This window comes from Podarcis pityusensis (assembly GCF_964106645.2).
Source record: "Podarcis pityusensis genome assembly, chromosome: 5".
Lineage (NCBI taxonomy): Eukaryota > Metazoa > Chordata > Lepidosauria > Squamata > Lacertidae > Podarcis > Podarcis pityusensis.
The window spans coordinates 52,110,347-52,128,851 of record NC_138032.1 but is presented as its reverse complement, the minus strand read 5'-3'; the positions used below and the strand labels follow the sequence as shown (position 1 = coordinate 52,128,851).

Below are 18,505 nucleotides of genomic sequence, written 5' to 3'. Positions count from 1 at the left end.
GCGAGAACGGGAAGGAAAGGGGGGGGGGTGAAAGTCACGAGAGAGAAGAGAGAGGGGGAAAGTGAGAGAGAGAGACGCAGCAGACGTAGCAGACGCAGCCTGCCAGAGGTCCCACCCGTGTGAGCGGAGTCGAAATCCCTCCAGGATGCAGGTAGGAGCGTGGAAGGTTTCACAACTTTGACGGGCGGGGGGAGGGAGCGGAGGAGGAGGAGGAAGAGGAAGAAGACGACGACTCTTCCTTGGGGTTCAACACCGAGCTCGCTCGCCGGAGCTGGCGAGGAAATCTGGCTTTCCCCAAACAGCCCAACTGAAGAATTGTGGCGAGGATTTTCTCTCGGTGCTGGAAGTGGTGGCAGATGTCTACCGCCTGCTCTCCTCTTCTTCTGCCAGCGCCTTTCGAGTCCGCCCTCTCTGTCGGTTCTGTTTGGGTGCCCCGAGCTGATCTTCAGCCATGGGGTGGCTCGCTTCCCCCTTTCCTCAGAACCGCCCTACAGAGCAGGAAGCCGTCGACTTACTGGAGCTGTTTTCGCCCAGGAAACCTCCAGGAGTTTTCTGCGCCCAGACAAACGCAAAACCCCAAACACCTTTTTGGCGGGGGTGGGGGGGAGCGGGGGTGTGGCTCGCCGCCTTCTGCTGATCTCCAGGGCAGCATGATGACGAGGGAGGAGGGTAGGTGTTGCAGACAAAGCTGGGACTCCGGCAGAGGGACGGGCGGCGAATCCGGCCTTGTCCGCATTTTCGAGATTACCGCGGCGTTTGGGGACGATTTTTAGGGCCGAGTCCTCCCGCTCCCATTGGCTGCTGCGGTCGAATAATTATGATCACATCCTAGTACTGCTGGCTGCTGCTTACTGTTTATTGGTAGTTAAGGATCTATTATCTATTCATCAACCTCCTATTTTTACCAATTACACTCTTCTAAAGTGAAGTACCAGCAGGTATTTTTCACGTTCTCAATTAATGATTTAAAAAAAATCTGGCGTATTTTAAATCTATTACGCTGCGGTGTGATTTATTTCGAAAGGTGCAGAGGATGCACAGTGGAGTCTACATGGAAATCGGAAGGGGAAAGCTTGTTTCCAAAAGCTTTTAAGTTTTCCCTTTCATGGTTTCTCCAGCATCCCTTTAATATTATTAGTAAAAGCTATTTGATGGAATACTTTTTTAAAATTTAAAATTTAAAATTTAAAATTTATTTTAAAAAACCCTGATTATCACATTCATTTAAATATAAGTCGAAATATATCCTGCCTTTTCCGTTGTAACTTGTAGGAATCACATTGTCCAGGTAGCAACAAAAACCAAGAACAAAAAACCCAGACTTTGTGTCACTAGAGCAATTAGATGAAGACTCTCTCCTTCAGTTGGAGTTACTAAGAACTCAGGGGGTGAATTCATATACTTTCCCCCTATTTTGTGTACAATTTCTCTCTCTCTTTCACACACACACACGCACACGCACGCACACATACTTGAGACAGTACAAAGTGCGTTGCTTTTATGCTTACGACCAGATGCCACACAAGCTAGAAATAAATTGGGTATAAATATAAACTCGTAGATGGAGCTTGCATATGGCTAAAATTATTATTAGGCCCTATTAATTATGCAAAAATCCCACCTATTTCTCTCTGCAGCCCATGTGGGTGGAAGTGTGTGGACAGATTAGGAACGCTGGCAGCTGTATGCAACCAAGAAGACAAGAGTGTGTGTGTGTGTGTTTTCTTTAATCTGCCTTTATTCCCTGCGTTTGATGTTTTGGGGTTATCATCATCATCCTGCAATACATTACAACATTCTGGCTACTAAACTATAAAGTGGTCATTTATTTATTGTGCCTTTAATTGGTTTTTTAAAAAATCTAAACGGGCAGCGTAAAGACAATGGACAACTCTTTTCAAAGCCGCCTTGCCTTGCCTTCACCCACCGACCCATTTGAAGTTTTTTTTTTCAATTAAAAAAAAATCCCGCTCGTCTTTTAAAGGATTAGCTCTCGTCGTAAAGCGACCAATTTCGACTCCTTCCTTCACGCCCAAATGTTATGGAAAGTGAATTTTAAAAGTCCAGCAAAGCGGGGGGAGTGTGTGTGTGAGATGGGTGTTGGGGTTACAGGCAATCTCAAGAGAAAATTGGACAACGTTAAAATGTCATATAGCCCAATCCACAACTCAGGTCATCCCTGCGTGTATGTCTGGACTGAAACTCAAGTGACTTTGGTGGGAGCCGCAGCAAGTATTTCACCATAGTTACATTCTGACATCACGGAAGTGGGAATGAGCTCATTAATTTCGGTGTAGGTTATTGGGAAGGGGGTGGGGAATTGTGTGTTTCTTAAATCCTTTGGGTAAGGGCGCCCATCTGCGATCCTCAGTGCACTAGTATGAAAGGGCGTTTCGCTGAAATAAGGGGAATTTACAAATGCAAAGAGATTGGCAGGCCCCAGATCTCACCATGATTTACCCGGATGTGTGTGTGTGTTTTAATGCCATCAACGGGATGGCGGGGCCAGGAATGCCAGATAAATATACTTCGGATGACCCAGGTGCCAAGTTAGAACCTTAGTCCTGCTATTGTCTGAAACGTTCAAAAGGGATCGTATAGTAGTGGCGAGGAAAATCTAGCCCGGGGCTAAAGGAAGAAAGGCAACCAGCTTAAAAACAGAAAAAAGAACCCTCCCAAAACAAGCATTGCCCATAGAAAGAAACCTGACTATTTAAATAGCTCCAGCCAGGAGATTTCAGCCTGCCTGTTTTGAACACGAGAGATGCCTTCAAACGAGTTCCTTAAAAGTTGCTTCTCTGCGCAGGTATAGAGAGATCCCTGTTGTGAATGAATGGCCGGTCTGAGTGGAAGCCTTTGGTCTTTCCAAAGCCTCCTAGGTCGCCTGGCGCGCGGCTGAAAAGTCCCCGAATCGTGGCTCTTTATAGATACCCTCTGAGCTGGCTTTGCCGCGGGATTCTATGTAAAAGGGGTATCGCGTCCTCTAACAAGATCCGGAGCAGGAAGTCTCGATCCAGCTCACCCCACCTCCCGTTTTTAAACCAACGGGGAGTGGAAAACGGAGACCGAACTCGGACGTGGGGAGGGAAGCCCACCATCTCCCCTCGCTGTTTCCCGACAACGCGGCGGCCGGACGGTGCCCTCACCATCCCGCTTCACCGCGCGAGTTTTTCTCGGGCAGAATTAGGTTTTAGAAAACGCGTCGCTCGCCGCCTTAGGAAACTCTTGCCAGGACATTTCTCTGTGGAAGTTAATAATCGCAACCCGACATCTCTCTCCTAGGCCGGTGCCTGGCGCGCCCTTTGCTGGAGGCACCGGCAAAAAATTACCATGCAGAATCTGAACTCTGGATTCCAGAAAGGAAAGAGGATCTTTTGCGAGAGGGTTGGATTATTTGTGACAACAACGAGCAGCGGGGGAAGTTGAGCCAGAGAAGGCGAGGGGGAAATAGGGCGCTCACTTGACCCTGCTGCCTGTGGGGTTAGAAATTATTTCCCAAAGCCCAACCTTTGCCCTAGTGTTGGCGTTTCTGGCTACCGCCCCGTCTTTTCTGAGACTTCTGGGACCCCCTCCAAGATGAGATCCCTTTTAGCTCCAGATCTGAGTCTTTCCACCTTTGCCTCACAACCCCAGTGATCTTTCTTCTCATCGCACAGTTGTCCACTTCTTTTTAGCCTAATAATAATAATAATTCGACCAGCCTGACGAAATAACCCAGAGCCGTCGAGGTCGCTCAGACGCTGCCCAGGCCCAGGCGCCCTTGACTGGAATGGATCAGGATTGCGCCCACAATAAAATGCTGAGCAGGGCCGGGGTGGCGGCTGAGGTGGGGTGGTGGTGGTGGTTCTGGTTGGCTGGGAACTGGAGGGATAATTACGTGGCTTAAATGCACAAGGCAGCTCCTAAATCTCCGCAAATAGATTTAGGCGTGCTGCGAGCCCCCTTTTAAAAGCGTCTTTAGCGCCATAAGCCGGAGCGATTGCGATGGCCCGGGCCTTGCCCTTCTGCCGTTCCTCGGCTGGCGCAGGCAGATCAGACGGGAGCCGAGGTCGGGCCGGGCCGGCGGGATAAAAGAGGCGAGCGGCTGGAAGCCGGACACCAGGCTCGTGGGCAGCGGGTCAGGCCAGGCGGCCCCCTCCCGAGGCTCGCAAACTCCTTTGCGCAGCGCGCAGGTGGATTAGCTGTCCGAGGTGAGAGCGAGACCTCCAGCCAAAGCGAATTGCAATTCCCCACCTTCCTCTGTTCCCAAACCTCAACAGGCACAGAGGAATCCAAGAAGCCTGGGATCCTCTCGGGTCCAGATCCCCAGAAGGATCCCCCTGCCTCCTTGAACAGAATGGAGCGTCCCCACCCCATTTTTCATTGAGCCTCTTTAGGATGGGGTAACGGCTTATTTCTCCTGGTACTGCCCTTCTCTCTGGGATTGCTGGGGGAAGATGCGCGGGATTGGGGGGGTTGTGCGTGAGAGCGATAATCGATCTGCTAGTTGCCCATCTCTCTGCAAACTTCCCAAGTTGCTCCTCTCTCTTTCAGATCCAAGTTAACATTCACAAATCTCTTCCTATCCCCTAAGAACCACACGGCGTCGAGAATTAGAATTGGGTAACTGGGCAATTAATGTTCAAAATTAATGCTAACAGAGTCAGAATTAAAAGTCTGGATGGTCTATTGGAACAGGGAAATCCCTTTTCAGCCCACCCCCGAATATATTGCACACACACCAGTTTAGAAAGGGAGATACATCCCACACACCGACTCTCCCAATAACAGCCAGCAGAGCAGGGGGAAAGCGATAGCAACTTGCCAGCCTGGGGGAGATTCTTCCGACTTGCAGACCATCTGGGGACGTGTTTGGGTTGCTCAGCAGAGAGATTGAAAGGTCTGCCCTGTGCTAATTTTGGACTATCGGAGGTCCAGTTTTGGTACAGGCTGCAGGATAGGACCCAGGCTCTGTAATGTCTCAGTGGGCGCTTAAACCGGAGTGATAGCGTTTACGCGTCAGATGGGTTCCCATGAAACTCCGTGAGTCATAAAGTGGTTCGTGATGTCCAAATATAATCATCTGAGCGAACCACCAGAGACTGATCCCCCTGTAGCCCAACTGTGAATGAAGAACATTAAAACAAAAAGCAGAGAAACAGGAGGAACAGACTAGTAAACAAATGTAGGTGGGACGGCGGTCATTCCCGGATGTTTTGGAGTTGTATTCCTGGATCCCAATACTGGACTGAAATCGTTGTTCCTTTTGGCTGTAGTGGACCAAATTCTGTCAGATACAAATCTTCCTGCCTATTCTGTTTATGAACTGTTGGATTCCTGTTCAGAGAGCATTTCGTTGGAAGAGGCCGCCTCCAGTTAGAGTGGAATTTACCTCCAAGTAATTGCGTGTGTACAGGGTTGCAGCCCTGGCGTGGCTGAACCCTCTTGGTCTTGCTTAATCCAGCAGCAACAGCACCAGTCAAACAGTATCAAAATATATACCAGATCTCGGGCATATATGTGCAGGATGAAGGGTTGAAAAGAAAAGAAAAGATGTGAGGGTCTTGATTAATTCGCATTAACGGCCTTATTTTACATATCGCATCAGATTACTGATATGAAGCAGAAATTAAATGATAATAGAAAATCGAGCGAGCCAAGCCGGAAACTTTTAAGGATTTAATTAGCAATTTTGAAACCCTTAATCGGATTGGAGCTCCAGCCATCGAGCATAATTTGGCGGCACTCTGCCCAGCACATTTTATGTGTTTAAAACTATTTTCCGAATTCGAGTTCTCTCCCTCTCTTTCTTCTTTTTCATGGTATCATTTACTCAGAGAGAAGCAAAATGTGGTTCAAATCATGTTAAGGATAGATGCAACTTTCCACGAAACGTCTCTCTCTAATTTTGTATGGAAATTGTTTGTTCTCATTATTTTGAAAGAGCGTGGCCTAAATATTAATATAAACAAGTTCTAACAGGCCAGAGAAAATGCCAATTTTTTATAAAACAAATTATTACATTAAGAATAATTTTAAAAATAATTTCTATGCCTTTCCTAATTCAGATGCTTTTGCAAATTAACTTGGGCTTTAAGCTATTTCCACAATGTGTGCTCATTACCAAATGTTTTATTTTTAAGAGTCTAGTGTTCAGCAAAGACGTTTTTGAAAAAAGTATTCTCTAACCAATACTTCTTACATCCCTTAACATAATATATGTGCATGTAGCGCCGCCTAGTGGATGACGTCTGGAAAACTCGAACACAGAGATCTTCTATCGCAGAAGAAGAGATCTTTTTCTACACACACATACACGTTTCTTGTAATTTACCCGTTCATCATTAACACTGCTATAAATGCATGGTGTTTTACACTTTCGAGATGTTATTATATCCAAGGCGTGATATAATAATTTTGCTATTTTTAAAAATCATACGCATAAGAAAATTATAAACTTATTTTTACACGGGAAGTGTCTTTAAAGACACACACACCTGGCTCAACTACTGTATCTTATTATGCGCTTTAGTACCCCATCCTAAAGAGCACTTGTGACTAATTTGCAATGGAATGGGGACTAATTTGCACCTGATAAAGTGGGCAGTGGGTCAGGAAAGCTTACGCCACCATAGAGGTTCTACGAGACTCTCTGTCGTTTTCATTTCAAAAAAAAAAAAATCAAAGTATATTTGGAATTGGGATGGCAAACGCACTCCTCAAAAAACAGAGCGAAACGTCGCATCTTTCCTGTGCTAGTTGCCAAAATGCTGGTTAGCGAAAATCATATTTGGTGCTGCTGTCTATTGCATTTCCGAATTATAGGTGCCGAATATATAGATTTCTCCACAATTTTATTTTTTAAAAAATCAGACTAGAGGAATATAGCTCCACCCCGCCCCCTCTCCACATTTTTCTTACATTCCAGAAATGTTTTTATCCGGGCTCTATTAAAACACCAGTTTGCTGCTGCAGCAGCAACAAAATCCACCCCGCTCGTTTTCTTGGACCTTTGCGTGCATTTGAAAATGGATTTTGGACCCCTCGTTTGCAAATCACTTCCGTTGAAGTCTGTATTTTCAGGCGAACATCTTCCCAATTTTCTCCTTTGGATGTGGGAATCAAACACCCATTCTTTGCATCTGGCAAAACCCTGAGGTAAGGAGAGGAAGCGACTTTTCCTTTCCACCTGATCTGTACTGTACTCGGGACGTGCCTGATTCCTAGCCTAGGGATTTGAGGCGATAAACCTCTCTCTCACACACACACCCCAAGACCCACTAGACTAGAATAAACTAAGGGCTATGAAGCGCTGACCCGCTCCGCGCTGGCTGGGACCAGATCGCTCGCGAAGTCCTGCGCTGCCTCTTACGCGCGACAGCAACCTGGACACGTTGCCCCAGGCAGTGCGCCAGTCAGTTCCCCCTGGAAGAGCTCCCTTGATCTCCGTTTGGACAGGGACTTCCACGAAAATTTTCCAAACTGCTGGACTTGTGACCCGTCGCTGGAGCCCCCTCCCCACTTCCTCATGCATGCCTGATGTCCGGATGCGGAACTCTTAAGCCCGATCCAGCGACCTCTTCGCTTGCTCTCTCCAAATCCCACCGCTCTCTCCAGCTGCCCCTTCTCGCTTTGCCTTCGGCGGACCACGTCGCGTCGACAAGGATCAGGAGCCTCGCCAGGCTAACTGGCCCAGGCAAACTCCGCCTCGCGAGAAGCTAGTCCTTCCTAGCGCGAGGAAGAAGGCAGATAACGTCCATGGAAATTCCCAAGCAAGACCATTCCAAGGATCGTGGCACAGTACCTTCGGTGCTGCAATAACCTCCACCACTAAGCTGTGATTATTCCACCACCTCCGTCTCTTAGCATCTTTAAAATGGGCATTCGCTATAATAATTAAAATCATTAGGGAACTTTCTTGTGGTTTCTAGCAGAGTCTGGCTCGAACCTTTAAAAGCGTAGATTGCGTGGATTAAGAATTTGGAAACTTCAGATTAAATCCGTATTTACAAGTTTCTAGTCCTCCTGCTTGGGGGGGAGGGGGATGTACCAGCAGTGGTGAAATCCAGAATGATTAGAATCAACGCAAACCCCAAGTCAATTTAAAGGCTCGCACATCAGATGAACGATAGTACCGCAGCTTCCATTGTCGAAGACTTCCGTTTTTCCGAAGGATCCATGCCATTTTTCGCGTTGCCCCTCGGCTTCGAGTCTATATACCGGGGGGGCTAACCCGCGGGTTATCTACTGCCCTAAATATCGGCCGTTTCTCTCCAGATTCCTTTAGAGAAGAATAGGGGGAAAGCCCTGATCGATTGCCCAGAAGCCTCAAACTTCATAGGTCCTCGAATAGATGGTGCACAAGATGTTGATGTGTATTACATTTATCTAATTCACACAATGTATTCCTTCTGCCAGTGCCTTTGCCGTGCTAAAATTCATTCACTCACTGTCCTCCTCGTTTTCTCTCCTGTAATACTGTATGAGGAAAAATATTACTGTGTCTTCTTGGTCTGCCTTACAACAATTCTCTGCGCAACGTCAACTAAAGGTGGGACTCCAACTATAGTCATACTCAGAGTAGACCCATTGGAATTAAGGGGCACGACTAACTTGGGTGCATTATTTTCAGTGGGTCTGCTCCAAGCGAAGTTTAGCTGGATACAACCCGAAGGGTCTTGTAGGACCTTAAAGGTTAGCCAGCGTTCTTATAGTACAGGCCACATCGCCAGATGCATGAAGCGTAATAGCCGGTTATTAGGGATGTGTATGTAGGTGTGGACAGAGATAGAGATATGATTATTGTAATAGTTCCTGAGTTCACAGGACTGCAAAGTGCTCTGAAGCCTCTAGACCAGTGGTGGCCAGGTAGCGCACCCATTTATCGCGGGCAAGGATTTCACACAACGCATGTGTCCCGCTTGAAGTCAGTGGCAAACGCCTCTGTCGGTTTCCACGGGGTCCTGCGAGGGGCCCGCAAGTCAAGCTCATGCTAAAATGGAGAGCTCGTACTTGAAGTCAGTTGTGACTCGTTGGATACTTTCGTTGCTACAAACGAAAGCACGAGAAATACTTCGACCCCTGGAGTGAAGAAACATCCGGGAAATTTCGTGTATGCGTGTGTGGAGAAGTTTATCCACAATCCAATGACACCCATTTAGTCCTGCGCTCCCGGATGCGCTCCCGGCAGCGCCGCTTCCTGCCACCACTGATCCACAACCAGATAGGCCGGCCAGGCTTCTTTCCGCTGGTCGGTTTCCAATACTTTTTGTTTATTTCCCCATTCAAGAAACTGACCGGCCAAGGTGAGTTTTGTAGTTTATTCTTTTTTTGTTGCTCTCCTCCTCAGTTCCCACCTGGGAGGCAGAAAGAGACACCTTGAGTCGGCTCAGTGGCGTCACCCAGGCCTGGAGCGAATTCGGCTTGACTCCCAATTGTTGAAGCGGTTTGCGGATCGCAGCTTCTTCTGGGCTTTGACGAGCTTTAGGCCTTCCTGGATGAGCTTGGTTCTCCACCCACCTTCTCCTTTCCCTCCCGCTTTCATTTTTCCGTTGCAGCCTCTCTCTCTCTCCCTCTCTCTCTCCCTCTCTCTCTCTCCCTCTCTCTCTCCATTTCCAGCAGTCTGGAGCGTGAATTACAGAGGAGACAGACAGAAGGAATTTAACCGAGGAGACAGAACACATTCAAATAATAAGTCAGCCCCGCTTCTAAAGCACAGATTCAATATTAGCACATTAAAGTGTCATTTAGGATACTAATTAATACTTATTTCGTTTTAAATCATGCTTTTTTCAAGGGCTTCAAGAGCGTAATTTGCTTGCAGTGGCATCTTATGACTAGGAACATAAGTATGCGGAATTGAGACTCACACACACACACACACACAAACCTTTGCTGATTCCCTCCCTCCCTCGCCCAACTGTGCATTTCCCAAACAGCAACGCTCGGCAATCCCACGCTCGCGCCCGAGACTTGACGCGCTGAGATAGAACTTGGCGTTTCTCCTTCTGTGCGCGGAGTTTGGCTGGGCCTAATACGAATGTGACGTTTAGACCAACGCAAAAAGGTCTTCTGAACAAGCTAGAATGAGGTCGCAGGTGAACTGGGAGCCTTGTCTCCTTTCCCAAGAGATCTCCAATATTGGGATTTTTGAAAAGAGGGAGCCCAATAATGAAGGGAGGCTTCTTGGTTAGGGATCTGCAGTTGTACAAACAGGTCCAAGTTGCAATCCACAATTCCCCAGCCTCTTGAGCTGCTCCTTCTCTTTTGAATAGGGTTACTCATGAGAAAACGGCTCCTGTCTCTGGAGTGCAAGAGGGCATGCTCAGGGCTTTAGAATTGGGTCCTTAGCTGTGTGCCTTTGGGAGTAAATTCAACCCAAAAGGAATGGGCCGGGCGGTTCCCAGTCTCTGCCTTAACTTCACACTTCTTCCCTAAGCCCTTTTAGGGAGAAGTTCTTTGAGTGAAATTCTTAGTAAGTTTTAAAAGGGTGGAGTGGGGCAGAACCAGGGTGCCAGTCTGGCATCTAAACCTTAAAGCCTATTTATTATTGTGGATTTTTAATAATGTTGCAGTATATGTTTGAAAAGCAGGTTTTATGCAGCTATGTAGAAGTAAACCTTCAGGTTTTCCCACGTCCATTTAGCTCATCGGCTTAATGCCCACTATCTTAAATTCGCCAGGTAACATTCTGAAGAGCGGACATCTATGAGATGGGTCACAAAAATAAGTTTCCGTATTCTGTTAGTTTTTAATGACAGAAATAGGTTTGTTTGGGGTGAAGTATTTGACAGATATAGAAGGAAAGTAAAGCTTTCATGGAAGCGTGAAAAGGAAGTTGGGAACATTTTAAAACTGAACAAAAAGTTCCCTTAGGCCTAATCCGTTTTGATCCGTAGCTACGATTCTCCTTTTTTGTAACCCTTTTTGAATGCCTGGCACGCCCTGAGTTACGTTTACTTAGACTCTAGAGTAAGCAAATCCGTCGGAGCTAATCCTCCAAGTAAGAGGACTTAGGATCTAGCGCAGCCGAAGCTGCGACGACTTTGCTAAAGATTTGCAGTCACTTTTGCTGACTCCAAAGAGCTTTTGCACCGGAGTAATTGTATCGGGAATCCCTTCCCATTTTTTCTCCTCTTCCCGTTGTGGCTTTTAAAACAAACCTGTCTTACATAAACATTCATTCCAGTCAAGGTACAGAAGCTGTGCGCTTGAGGATTTGCCCGTGGGACTTGAGTCCATGTGCGCTTAGGACTGGACGCTTCTAGTTCCATTGACTGAGTTGGACCTTAAGATCAGCTTAACCCTGTCCGCTGGAATGTGGATCAAGCTCAGTATGTGCGCAGCATCGTAACTTCTTGAGCATAAAAGTCCTACCTTCTCATATTCCTTCGGGCACCTAACGTCTGAACTCCTAAGCTTATCTACGATTATCTCCCCCGTGGACACACCCAGTCTTGCACACCTATGCACGCCAGAGAGCCTACGGGAGCTAGCTTAGATAAGAGGACATTGAACTGGTATTTGAACACAAGGGTTGCGGGATTCCTTCATCCAGCTGAAAAGGTATCCTAAATTGTGTGGCCCCACATGGCACCAAAAGAACTCGAGGGAAGTCCAAACCAGCGGACCCGAGAGAAGATAGACGGCGCGGACTGGGTCTCGTGTATCAGACTGCCTTGTTCGTGACAGTTTACGCACTCGGAGGTTCGTGGGTTGTTGTTTAATTTAACGTCACACAGGGCAACCTGTTTTGTTGGCTCGACTCCGAAACGGAATCAGAGACATTTTTAGCTTAAGCATTGGGGGCGAGCAGGCGGTGGGGCTGCGGGAGGATTTTCTGTTGTGCGAAGCCACGTTTCTGAAGCTGCGCTGCGGCTGGTTTTCGACGGGGCGCCTGGTTCTTCTTGTCTGCAAGATGCCTCTGCCCAAAGGCACCTGAAACAAGCCACTCGTAAAACAGGCTCCGATGAAATCCTTGCTTGTAATGACACAAGCAAACCAACCGACCGACACCTCTTTAAGTGACAAACGGGGTTTAGGGTATTTGGCACCGCAGCCGGGATAAAATGCCAGGTTCCTCGGACAGAACGTCCGACCGTTTTAAAACTGACTTCTAGTACTTTCTGTCTAAGCAAGCCTTGGAGCGCAATGGGACCCTCTCCGGAGCAAACGTCCTTTTGAAAGGGCTCCTGTCCTCCCCAAACAGAAAGGCTTCCGTCTCACTGGATGCCAACCTGGATGTCCTACGTCCGAGGAAGGGAGCGGGAGAGAAATATAGGCAGGCTGCCCCCACGCTCCAGCTGGGATTTGCTTGCGCATAAGTGTGCGTAAAGATCTGGGAGAATGCTATGTTTCGGCTTCACAGGGTACAAGCTGGAAGTTCTCGTCCTCAATCCACTCCCCTGTCCTTGAAAGCTAGGAGAAACATTGCTCCCTTGTTGCATTCCACAGACAGGAAAACAGGAGTGCAGTGGACCGCCCTCCGCCTCCCGCGATCCCTTCGCAGGTTGCCTCGCTGACCAGACTCAATAGAAAGCAGGCGACGTTGCGACGGCGAACTTAGAGCGGCCATCTGTGGTATCAATGGCTCATTGGTCAGCTGCTCCAGACTGCGTTTCTTGGTTGTGTGTGTGAGAGTGGAGCGATTTCAAGTTTGTTCAAAATGGTTAGTTTTGCAGTTGGGCGAAGGGGTGGTATACATTGTGAGCCTGTGTGAGTTTGTGTATATCGGATATCCCTGGCCTAAGATTACAAAAACTCCTTTCTAGCTACAAAGATGCACATCATTATCCTTTTGGAAAGGATTGGGAGAAAAGATGCAGTGCGTTTAAACTGTGCGTTGGACTTATTCAGTGGGTTAAGAATTTTAGAAACACATTTTAAAAATCATTTTGGAAAAAAGTAAATTGAAAATAAAATATTTTAATAAAGATAATAAAAATATTCAAGTCTGACTCTAATTTCTTTCCGGGCCCCTTTTTGGGGTGTGTAAACTTTTAAAATAAAAGATAACTTGAAACGAATGGCTGGGACATAGAGCCACTGTGAGCTGATGCTGTGATTTCTGGGAATGATAAGAGAAGCAGTCGTTGCCCAAATACACATTGTTACACTCCCCTTCAAGTAACTTAAGTTAACTCAACAGCGGAAGACTTTGGAGTTATATTTGCCCCCTTATCGTTACATAAAATGTAGTCAGATTACAGATCTGAAATTCTTACAGAGGTCATTATTGCTTGTAGCATGGCAGGGAGTTCATTTTCATCCCTTTCTCAGCCCTAGCCAGACCAAAATAAAATTGGGGGGGGGGGGGGGGGAATCACCAGCCTTTTCCATGGAGAGCAATGAGAATGATCTCACAACCATTAACGTGAAATATTGGCTTCACATCAGGCAAGAACAGCGGACAACAGACCTGAAAGGAAAAATATGTTCTGTAGAGATTTAATTGGTCAAGTTTTAACGACAGGTTTTTCCTATAGAATGCAGGGTGGGGTGGGGCATTGATCTTAAAGCCAGCACAGATGGTTAGATGTTCAATAGGATATGCAAACGAAAGAAGATCTTTGTGAAGATACAGTGTATGATAAAACAGCCTGTTGCACAATAGGTAACACCTCAAGGCTAAACCACTGAGGTGTGCACACTCCATTACAAGAAGTGGGGTTTACTTCCAAGAAAATTCCTGGGGGTGGGTGAAAGAGGGAGGGGGAGCCAAAGAGGGAAGTTGGGAGAGAATGTTCAACACACACATATTTAGCCATTCCAAAATGATCTAACCAATAGATAATTTAAAAACAGAGGGGGGATTTATGCAGAGATTTGATAGATGCAATGATAAGTGAGGATATGATATCATATGGCAACAGTATTATGTACACAAACCATACAGACACAAAAATAACAATTCCCACACACATCACAAAAAGGTCAGTCATCGGAATCCATTTCTCAAGGATTACTCCAGTTTCTCAAAGTTCATCTGGGACGTACTTTCTTAGGTTGCAACTAAGCTGATGGTGGCAAGGGGTCAGCAGCGCTCAGTAGAATTCTGTATTTTGCTATCTCTGGCTCATGGGAACCGCTTCATTGAAATCATGGAATTATTAGGGAAGATGTAGATAGGACCGTCAGCAGTGGTGCCACCAAGAGGAGACTTTGGGTCCACAACCCGGCTCAGCAGAATGAGCAGGAAAGCCCCTAACAAAACAGGGTTCCCACTTTGAAGGAAGTAAAGTCATACACCTTACCATCTAAAGAGGGAGGCCTTGAAAGGTGATTAAATTCAGAGCCTAAAATTATCTAGCTCTACCTAACTGGCCACCTGGAAAAAAACTGTAGGGTACACACGTGAGTGAAAAGCCTCTGAACATGTAGGTATCCTCCTACTACCGCTAGCATTTCAAATGGTACATCTGAGGAAGGCTAGGCCATGCATTTGTGCTGGAAAGCAGTATGAGATCCCACATGTGAGATGATTGTGGCATGTCATAATCCACATGTAGGTTTCACATTAATTGCTGCATGGAAGGGTCTTCTGTAAGAGAATGTTGTAACATTTCTAGTGAAGTTTTAGTGTCTCTCAGAATCACAGAGGCTAAATAACCAAATCTTTGCAGAGCACAAAGACCTTTGCTATGCTCAACCTTTCTCTCTCCCCCACTCCTCTTTCTAAACAAACTGTAGGAAAGTGGACAATAACTGTAGAAAAGTGATCTGCGGATAATTGCATCAACAAACTAACATCTGTTTGCCACTACAATGCTTTTTTTTTTTCTTTTGCAAGAAAAGGATGGTCTAAGTGCTTGCTGAAACTTGTTCAGACTTTTTTAAAAAATGTGTTTTGAAACTCATTACCATACAGAGAGCAAAGCAAATAGCAGTAGCAATTATTAAGCTGCAAGGAGCTCTGATTGACTGCACATGTGCTAGGGTTCCCCAGCTAGCCAAGCCTGCTTTGCATGACCACTTAAAGGAATTATTTCTCAATCAGCCTAAATGGAACATGTCTGCAATAAACAGGTGATGCAAATCTGTTTTTGCTACTCACAAAAGCCATTCACAGAAGCCTCCATAAAAAGCTATGAGTGCAACACATTTCCGATGCCGGCATCTGCGTAGTGATGGTTGAACTCTCATCATATTGAATTATAATTTAGCAACCAATTGTGAACATTGTTGGGAAATCCCTACCCCCAAGAGTTCTAAACTGTCCTGCATGAGGGTGGTGTGGTTTTGCAGTGGCTCTTGGGAACTGTAGCACAGAATGAAATGGGGGGGGGGGGAGTGGAGAACAACAGCAGTTCTGCCAGGAGTAAGAGGGGGGCACACCAGGGCAGTGGAAACTGGTCCATGAGGGTGAATGCAGCAGTGCTCCACCAACATTAGTATGCTCGCAGCCAGCTCCCACCTGCCTGCCTTCATTCTTGCAGCCAGCCCAGGAACTGTCAGCTTCTTCCTTCTCAGTGTTGCCCTTGTAAAACTCAAGAGGGAGAAGGGTGGGTTCAAAACTAGAATGAATAGGTGCCACCTGTCATTGTCTCTGGTGCCACCTACTGTTGGACTCCCTGCCTTTCGCCCAGTCCATGGACTAGGGGTCTGGTTAGGGGGTGGTTTGGCCTTTTGTGCAAGGCACTGTACCTCCTGACCCTCCCCTCCTTTTCAAATAAACTTTGCTTACAGAATGACAGCATGTGCTACAAAGCACAGTACCAGTGAACACCCAGCTTCATCCTTCAGGTATGTGGGGCCCAAGTAGTGCCAGATATACATACAGGATGAGTGGGCTACAGCCTAGGGCACCCATCTAGGTCCTAGGATGACCTTGGCCTCTTGCCATTTTTTTTTAAAGTCAGCTTTTACTATCTAGGCCCAGTTGCTTAGTAACATTAAACATGTGGCGCATGAGTCTATGACTGTATAACAGTTATACAAATGCTTACTTACCACTTAGTACGAATCAAATGGTAAAGTCAGCTGTGAAGCAATATAAGTGTTCAGATCACTGTGTATCATTACAGTGTGCATTTTGAGAACAAGTGAGGATTCTTTTTATATGACTGTGAATCACTATAATATTTAATTTTGATGTCATATGGCTTTGTACAGCAGGCAGAAGCAGCCCTACAGAATCCCCCAGATACTGTACAGAACATTTGTTTCCAAACAGAAGAAAATCAAGCATACTACCGCGAACAGTCTAAGCAGACTGAAGAACAACCCTGGGTACCCAAGCGGCCAGCTACGCCGCTGATCAAATAATATTCCAGGAGAAAATTCAGACAGCTTTTCCAAATGTGTAAACAATTTTCAAATTGTGCCTGTGTTTAATGGTTACAAACTGTACTGGTAAAAGATAATTTTCTGCACTAAAAAGGATAAAGGATGATCCATGGTCAACAATGTCCCAAGATTGGTTGCCTGATCTAAGTGTTCTCTGCACGGAAAATGTTAAACTGCAACTGACTGATTTTAATGATATAATTGATAAGTTGACGAAACCCTTAATGCCTCCTTTTTGTTTGATACAATGGAGTTTATTTATTTTGGTGTGTAAGCAAAGGGGTTTCCTCTATCTGACATAGCAAGCTGATTTTCATATCCAGGCCCAAATATTTATTTCTTAATTTTATTCTACAAAGCCACCATCTTCATACTAACCTCTGTAAGCATTATACATATCACAGTCAAATAGGTAAAGGTAAAGGGACCCCTGACCATTAGGTCCAGTCACAGACGACTCTGGGGCGGGCTGCGGCGCTCATCTTGCTTTATTGGCTGAGGGAGCTGGCGTACAGCTTCCGGATCATGTGGCCAGCATGACTAAGCCGCTTCTGGCGAACCAGAGCAGCGCACGGAAATGCCATTTACCTTCCCACTGGAGTGGTATCTATTTATCTACTTGCACTTCGACATGCTTTCGAACTGCTAGGTTGGCAGGAGCAGAGACCGAGCAACAGGAGCTCACCCCGTCATGGGGATTTGAACTGCCGACCTTCTGATCAGCAAGTCCTAGGCTCTGTGGTTCAACCCATAGCGCCACCTGCGTCCCTTCACAGTCAAATAGGCATGGTACAAAAAAGAGGCAATTAAATGAAGGTAAGGGGGCCTGCCACAGAGATAAGCAAAACAAGGCCCAATCTCTTCCTTTCTGAGCTGTTTCAGAAAATTATTTGAAAGTTCAGCAAGGCCCCAGTCATGAAGAATCCAAGGGAGGGAAACCAACAGCAAGAATGTCCCCTACCACTCCTCTTTCCTTGATGAAACCGGGGGGGGGCTCCCCCACCTTGTTGTGAGCCCCTCTGCTCCTTCCTTTTCCTGAAAGCCTACCTTCCAGTTGCAGTCAGGGTTGTGTGCAAAGGAGAGGGCTGCTTCTTGGATCTTGGCCCTAAAGCCTCACTAGCAGGATGTCCCCTGTGCAAAGTTCACTGCATGTTTTACTTGGCCAAGGCTTCTGGCTCATCCACAATCCCCAGGTACCCAGGAGTTTTGCATGTGGGTGAGAGTGCCTGAGAAGCAGCTTTCTTTGTTGCCTCCCGTCTAGCTGCTGCTGGATGGCACCTTTAGGGGGAAAGGGGAAAGAGCACAGAATTGGCCCAATTTAGAGCATAAATCAGCTCAATACGTCATTACTAGGATGAGGCTGTTTTTGACCCTCCTCCCATTCTGAAATTTGGCATCATCACTGTCATCATCATTGCATCTACACATGAATGACAACTTGTGTCTGAGAATTGATCTTTTACTTAATTTATTATGTTTACAGTTTAGCTCATTTATTTTTTACAATTTCTAAACAGACTAGGGAATCTACATGGAAGGATTGTAGCTTGGTGGTAGATCATTTCTTTGCATGCAGAATATTCCAAGTTCCATCTCCAGCATCTCCAGATATAGCTGGGAGAGTCCCTTGTCTGAAGCCCTGAAGAGTGGCTGCCAGTCAGAGTAGACCATGTTGAGCCAGATGGACCAAGTATATGGCAGTTCCCTATATTCCCAATCAATGGATGGTTGAGGTAGTGCGAATCTGTTGTACTCCTTCTGTTTATACCTAACTAACTCAAGGAGAAATAAAAGTTCCAAGGAATTGTGTGTATCTTCATTGCAATGGGGGTACTGTACTATGGAGGGCTCAGCCTGCCTTCAGGCTCCCATCTTTGCCTTTTATGTGGTTTGTTGCCAACAAGGTCCCTTCGTCCCACCAATAACATATTTTAGGAGTCCCTCCGCAAACTTGGTGGACATTGGGATTGAAATGGTGTGCGCGCACCACGTCATGTGATCAATTATGCAGGGCGGGACTTACCTGCCCCCCCCCCATATTTTATTCAAGTTTGCACTCCTGAACCCAGCAGTGTGGATGAAGACACAAGAGACAATGTCCAAATTTTACAGCAGATGGTTGAGGCTTTCTAAAAATTTAAAGCCATCGGTGCTTCTACACAGCAGTTTATTGTGGACTAGTGTGCTGCTCTTGCATACGGGCGTTGTGTGCTTACCACACCATGTCATCCTCATCAAACTG

General features: G+C 46.4%; 1 long non-coding RNA gene across 4 annotated transcripts in view; it reads left to right on the top strand.

The window, feature by feature from the left end:
- Window positions 1–44: 44 nt before the first annotated feature.
- LOC308477101 overlaps window positions 45–18,505 on the top strand; it is a 62,748-nt gene continuing 44,287 nt past the window's right edge. For all 4 annotated transcript variants that reach the window (XR_013986379.1, XR_013986380.1, XR_013986381.1 and 1 more), the window contains exon 1: window positions 45–151. This is a non-coding gene — a long non-coding RNA (uncharacterized lncRNA). The remainder of the gene's footprint in view (window positions 152–18,505) is intronic.